This window comes from Nycticebus coucang, chromosome 12 (assembly GCF_027406575.1).
Source record: "Nycticebus coucang isolate mNycCou1 chromosome 12, mNycCou1.pri, whole genome shotgun sequence".
Classification (NCBI taxonomy): Eukaryota; Metazoa; Chordata; class Mammalia; order Primates; family Lorisidae; genus Nycticebus; species Nycticebus coucang.
Genome location: NC_069791.1, coordinates 111026280 through 111033314, shown reverse-complemented (window position 1 = coordinate 111033314; position 7035 = coordinate 111026280). Strand labels below are relative to the sequence as shown.

Here is a 7035-nt window from a genome sequence, read left to right as displayed (position 1 = left end):
TTAGTTTGCAGTCCCACCAGCAGCGTAAAAGTGTTCCTTTCTCGCCACATCTATAGTTTTGAGACTTTGCTATGTGGGCCATTCTCACTAGTGTTAGGTGATATCTCAGGGTGGTTTTGATTTGCATTTCTCTAATAATTAGGGATGATAAGCATTTTTTCACGTTTGCTAGCCATTCATCTGTCTTCTTTAGAGAAGGTTCTATTCATCTCTCTTGCCCAGTGATCTAAGGGATTATTGGCTCTTTTTATGTTTGTTAATTTGAGTTCTCTGTAGATCCTAGTTATCAAGCTTTTGTCTGAATCAAAATGTGCAAATATCCTTTCCCAGTGTCTAGGTTGTCTGATTGCTCTGGTGTTGTCGCCTTAGCTGAACAGAAGCTTCTCAGTCGCATCAAGTCCCATTTGTTTATTTTTGTTGTTGTTGTGATTGCCACAGAAGTCTTCCCCATAAAGTCTTTCCCCAGGTTGATAGCTTCCAGTGTTTTCCCCACACTATCTTTGAGGATTTTAATTATTTCATGCCTTAAAGTCTTTTATCCATCTTGAAATGATTTTTGTGAATGGAGAAAGGTGCCGGTCCAGTTTTAGTCTTTTACATGTAGTTATCCAGTTCTCCCAGCACCCCTTATTGAATAAATGGGTCTATCTTTTAAATTTAATATCAACATTACACAGAAGGTCTGGATACTATTCAAAAGCATGTGCCATTAATTCTCCATAGTCTGAGAGCTAATAACTCCAAACAACTCCCGGTTGCCCCACTCTCCTATCTTTTATGCCTCTTGCATTTGCATATGTGATTCTCTCTTCCCTTCCTACTCAGCCCCATCTGTGTGGTGAGATTCTTCTGTTATTCTAGATTCTGTTTAAATATCACTTCCTCTGGGAAGACTTCCATGCTCTCATTTGTTACTTTAGCTTTCTCTTCCCTTTAATATTCATCTAAAATGTATAGATTTTCTGACATACTAGGTTTCAGGGCTTCTTATCACCCATAAACACACAAAAGGTCATGATGTGAATGATGGGCAAATTAACTGGATTGATGTCATAGTAACCTTTTTGCTATGCATATGTCTATCAAAAAGATAGACATATAAATACATATAATAAAAATACCTTTAAGAAAAGAAATAAAAGTATAAAGCACCAATCCAATAAAAGGCTTCTTTCAGCATCTCTGCCCTGTATCTCAGGGATTCCTGCAGAGCCTGGGGTGGATAGAACTTACCCTCTCTGTTCACCCCGGCTTTGAGACTCTACCTTGGATGAACTTCTCACCTTCTGCTTCTTGTCTGTTACAAGCCACTTTCTTCTCTGCACTCCCTACCCCAGCACGACCTGGTCTTCCAAGTAGCACTGACACAGGCTGTCCTGCCTAGCAGATATTTATAGAACTGAAAATTGTATAGCAATAGCTAAAGATTACATGTAAAACAAAATAGGCAATGAATGTGATGAAACATAAATGTCACGATCCCAATAATTCGTCAAACATTTCCTGACACTGGAGATTTCTCACTGGCTCTGTCTTAGCTTTAACCCACACACCCCTGCCACTTCCCCTGGCTCCCTGGATACCCCCTCCCCTCTTCATTTGACAGCCTTGAACTCCTGACATTCTTCTGTCATTTTTTTACACTGTTGGTGGGATTGCAAACTAATACAACCTTTATGGAAAGAAATATGGTATGGAAAATTCTCAAAGAGCTAAATGTAGACCTCCCATTTGATCCTGCAATTCCATTACTAGAAATATATCCAGAAGAAAATAAATCATTTTACCACAAGGACATTTGCATTTGAATGTTTATTACAGCTCTCTTCACAGTTGCAAAATCATGGAAGCAACACAAGCACCCAGCAACCCACGAATGGATTAATGAACTGTGAAACATGTATGCCATGGAATACTATTCAGCTATAAAAAGATGATGACTTTACATCTTTTGCATTTACCTGGATGGAATTGAAAAACATTCTGTTTAGTAAAGTATCACAAGAACTAAATGCAAGTATCCAATGTACTCGGTACTAATATGAATCTAATAGAAAAACAACTATATGCTCACAGGAAAGAATAACGCAATATATTCAAGTGAGAGAGGAGTAGGGGAGGGGAGAGGAGGGAGGAGGATTGGTAAGTTCTCACCTCATGGGTACATAGTGAGGGTGTAAGGCAGGCCTCCAAGATGAGGGGCTCAACCGCCTCAACTACAACTTGAACTTTACCTTAGAAGCATAAACAATAAAATCTAATAGCTTGCACTCTTATAATTGTCTGAATTAAAAATAAATAAATGCAGAAAATTCTATTACTCCATTCTCCCTGACCCCAAACTGACCTATCCAAATATTCCCTTAAGGCTGATGAATAAAGGGCCTTCTATTTCTGAATCTTTCTCTCCTTTGCACCACAACACATGTGGTTCATGTACATGATTGGTTTTTACTAGTAGCATTGCTAATGGGTGAAAAAGTCAGATTGGTAGAAGGGAGGTGGTTGAAAATACCTTCTTTTTGTGTATATCATACTCATGGCTTGGAAGAATCAACATTGTTAAAATGTCTCTATTACCCAAAGCAATTTATAGATTTAATACAATCCCCATTAAAATACCAATGTGCTACTTGGAAGAGCTTGAAAACATACTTCCCCATGCAGTATGGAACCAGAAAACACCCTGAATAGCCAAAGCAATTCTATGAAATAAGAAAAAATCTGGAGGCATCACTATCAGACTTCAGGTTATACTACAAGTTCATAGTGATCAAAACATTATGGTATTGGCATAAAAATAGAACGGAACAGAGAACCTAGAGATGAAGGCAGCCTCACCTCACCATATGATCTTTGACAAAGCAAGCAAAAGCATATACTGGGGAAAAGAATCCTTATTCAATAAATGGTGCTGGGAGAAGTGGTCAGCCTCATGTAAAAGACTGAAACTGGACCTGCACCTCTCATTCCTTACAAAAATTATTTCTATATATTTCTTTCTTTCTTTTTTTTAAGGAACTAGGCCATGTAGCTTTATTGGAGAATATTATATAAAATCATATATAACCAAAACAGCAAAATAATACATTCAGTATCACATAAAATCAGTACATTTACTGCTTTCTTGTGGTGCCATTATTCTTTCTGAGAAAAGGAGTCAAACTTCGTTTGTTATTCTTACTACAACCGTTAAGTGGAGAAAACACTTTTCCATAGCAAATGACTTTGACTGCATTATCAGATGCTTGATACCCTGTCTTTTGGAGTCTCTGCAATTTCTATCTCATCCTCACATGCTTCTTCCACTTCATCAGTCTGTACTTCAGTCAATGTCACTTGGAAAATTGCTTCTCGGTCAAGTTCTTTATAGGAGTTGACCTCATCATCATTGCAAGAAAATCTTCAAAATCTACTCCTTCAAATTTTGCCATGGTTGGTGGGCTGTCTGATGCCTCGGGTTGTGACAAATCCAACTTTCTCGAAAGACTTCTGTATCATTTCTGGCTGAACTTCTGTATCATTCCAAGCAGAACTGATTAAGAAGACAGCATCCAGAATATTAACTGAGGGAGTTGACGAAGTTACTCCTTTAGTAGAGCTGGAGCTGAAGCAGCTCGAGAGGATCGTTTACCATGTCCATTTTCCACACTTTCAGAAGCCACAGTTGGCTCTTCAGTTCAAGAGTTTCTTCGGTTGGGGTTTTGGACTTTTCAACTATCTCTGTGGGCTCACTGCTTTGTCCAGAGACTAAGGCAGCATTTACCTCGAGTTCTGATCTTCCAACAGACCCCTGCAGTGCTGTAGCTGGAGTTTCCTTTGGGACTAAATTCTTTGAAGGAGCTGGTGGCCGATTTGAAAATTCTGGCAGTTTAGGGCCTGAGCTGTCCAGGTTAATTCCTTGTTCTCCAGGCAATGGTGACTGATCAGCCTCCTCCAGACCAGCTGGGCGAGTATCTGGGGTATTTAGATCTTGACTACTTTTCTTCTTCCGAAGGGGTTTCTTCTTCTTTGGTTTATTTGTGTTTGTATTATTTTGCTTATTGTTTACCCCAAAATGGCCTGCAGAGATGTCACTCTGCAATAAGTTGACCAACAATGGGCTTGTTAGTGTGACATCCTTATTGATCGGGAAGCCTGGATTCTGATCACAGGACATCTGATTTCCATTGGGTGCTCCACCGAAAGGTGCATTGAAAGGCATCCCATGGCCTGAGAAGTGGTTTCCCAAGGCACCATTCCCCTGCATGGCCTGTACATGGGGAGGGACCACGTTGGTTTGTTGCATACTAACATCATTTCTTGCAATGATGTTCAGGCATCGTCTGGGGCAAGCTGACATCACTGTTTGCTGTGGTAGCAGGATCACCATGCTGCTGGGCCATGTGTGGGCTGGGTCCTGGTGGCCACAAGACCTGCCCCTGAATCCCCATAACCTGAGATGGACTGTTGTTCACAGGCCCTTGCTGGGGCAGCATCTGTCCTGACGTCTTTCCTGTAAACTGCACCATGTTTCCTTGCATGTTCGGAGTTGGTCCTCTCATTATCTGTGCTGGTCCCGGCATGACACTGGATTGGTTCTGAGTTTTAAATTGCTGTTTATTCCCCTGAATCTGGTTGGTCATGATCTGCTCTATCATTGGGTTCTGCTGGAGCAAAACTTGCTCCCGAGGCCCCATCATCTGGTTATGTGGCACCATCATTTGTGGGCCCTGCTGGGAAAGCATCTGCTTGGGTGGGGTCATCCTTTGGGGTGAGGGCTCAAGATTCTGGCTCTGCGGGTTCACCATCATTTGGCCCTGAGGCATAAGCTGGGCCCTTGAAAGGATCATAGGGTTCTCCCTGTTCAAGGTTCCTTGTGGCTGGACCATCTGGCCCTGAGAGGGCACAATCTACTGGTACATGCCCATCAGCTGAGATGGTGGGCCCAGCTGGGGCTGGCCTTGCATGTTGCCCAGGTTCACCTGAGGAACCCCAGAATTACCAGCCTGCTGATATTCATGTTGCCATGAATTCCCATGTGGCTGGGCTGCATTATATTTGGTGGCCCTTGGGATACCTGCATCTGGTTTTGAGGAGGACCAGCTCCTTGGCCACCTGAATGCTGGACATTTTGATTTGCTTGCAGCTGAGGGGCTCCTGAATTCCCAGGGGTGGTAGCTGTGGTCAAATGCACCTGACCTTGCATAAAGTTCGAGTTGGCCTGTCCTGCTGAGAAGGCAGGTAGGAGGCGTTTAGGCATTCCTCCGAGGCCTGGATGTAAACTCTGTGGCCCCTGGTTTGGTGGTTGCTGCTACATCACCATGTAGTTAGGTGGCACATTTTCCTGTTGAACCATAGGATTCCAACCTGGAGAGCTGATGGGCTGCTGAAATCCCTGGGTAAAGTGGGTTATTTTGAGGTGGCCTTGGTCCCATCTGCTGCTGAGTTTGGTTAACCATTGGGGAAGATGCGGGGGATCCCTGCTGGAAGGAGGAGGGTGAAGAGGCAGTAGACTTGTTGGTAAGGTGGGGCTGTTGCAGGGGGTTTGGTACCCTAGAGGGCCCTCCTTGCAAGCTCTTCATCTGAGGAGCTGTCAACTGGCCTGGGTTGCTCATCTGAGGAAAGTTTGTATGGGCTTGTGAGGCTTGCTGGGTGCCATAGGGATATGGAGGGGGAGGATGGGAAGGTGTCTGTACCATGGCTAAGGATAGTCTTGCCTGGAGTTGCTATTGCATTGAGCCAGGCAAGGGAGCCTTCTTCCACCCTTGGTTTGCAGTCACTGTGCCCAGAGAGCCCTGGGCTGGAGGAGGTTGAAGGGCTCCAGAAGGCAGCTGGTTCCAGCCTGGAGGAACAGGCACCTGAGTTGGGGCAGTAAACTGGGGTCGAATTCCCCGTGGCTGTTGCTGCTGATGCTGCTGTGGGGCTCTTGCCTGCAACTGTTGCTGCTATTGCTGTTGCTCCTGCTGCAGCTGGGGAAAATTAGCTGGGTTCATTTGTCTGTTCACAGGGACAGGCTGCATCGGGTGATGCAGGGGAGCTAAAGGTCCTGAGGGATGACTTTGCTGCTGTATATGGAGCCCAGAGAGGAGTGGATCCATTGCATCTGACTGAGAAGCAGGGTGAGGAATCCTGGGCTGGAGCTCTGGACTGGGGCCGGGTGCCATCATGGAAGAAGACACATTTCCACCTTGGAGTATCATAACATTGGCGGGGCTGGTCATCCTTATTAATCCGGGACCACCTGCCATAGGAAATCCTGGCTCCATCCTAACAGAACTTCCAGCTCCCATAGGTCCATCCATTCTCACATCTTGGCTTTGGTTCTTAACCAAAGCCAGGTTGATAGCACCTTCCCCTTCAATCTGAATGGAGAGAATCCCTAGATCCCGAAACTGCTGATTGTTGCTCTGAGCTAGGATCCTTAGCCGCTCCGCTGCTTCCTGGGGGATGTTAAATGTCACATGCACACTGTTAAAGGCTCTACCTTTTGCACTTTTAGCTTGCTGGATTCCATGCGTAGCAAACTGGGCACATTTTTCAATATTGCTTCCAATTTCCGCTTGAAGTCTTTGTCATCTATATTTCCTTTAAAGGCAACAAAAATTGTGGAATCCTTCAAAACACTATCGCTTTTTGTGTCATCATCTTCTAATCCAGAGTCAAAATCCATGTCTGAATCTTCCACTGTTGATGAACACAAGGAAGTATAGATGTCTTCTAAGTTTGGAAGGTCATCTAAAACCATGATGAATATTATTCCAGAAGTATATGCCAAGTGGACAATGAGAAAACCAAAATTTATTTCTTAATTTTTATTACTTATCCAGGTCATCTTCTAAGTCCAAACAAGCTGGCATTTTCAGAACTTGGATTTCAAGGTACTAGCCAAATCAAAATTCATGTTGCTTGGGCTGATCTCAAACTCCCAGTCTCAAGCGATCCTCCCGCTTAGGTCTTCCAAAGTGCTAGGATTACAGGCGTGAAGCACCGTCCTGGGCAAGACCTCTTCTGCAGCCCGGGCGGTGCATGCCCGCCGTCCTTCGTGCGTCCGTC

General features: G+C 44.1%; 1 pseudogene; it reads right to left on the bottom strand.

Moving 5' to 3' along the window:
• Positions 1 to 3584: 3584 nt before the first annotated feature.
• Positions 3585 to 6727, bottom strand: LOC128562068 (nuclear receptor coactivator 6-like; annotated as a pseudogene).
• Between the last annotated feature and the right edge of the window lie 308 nt (positions 6728 to 7035).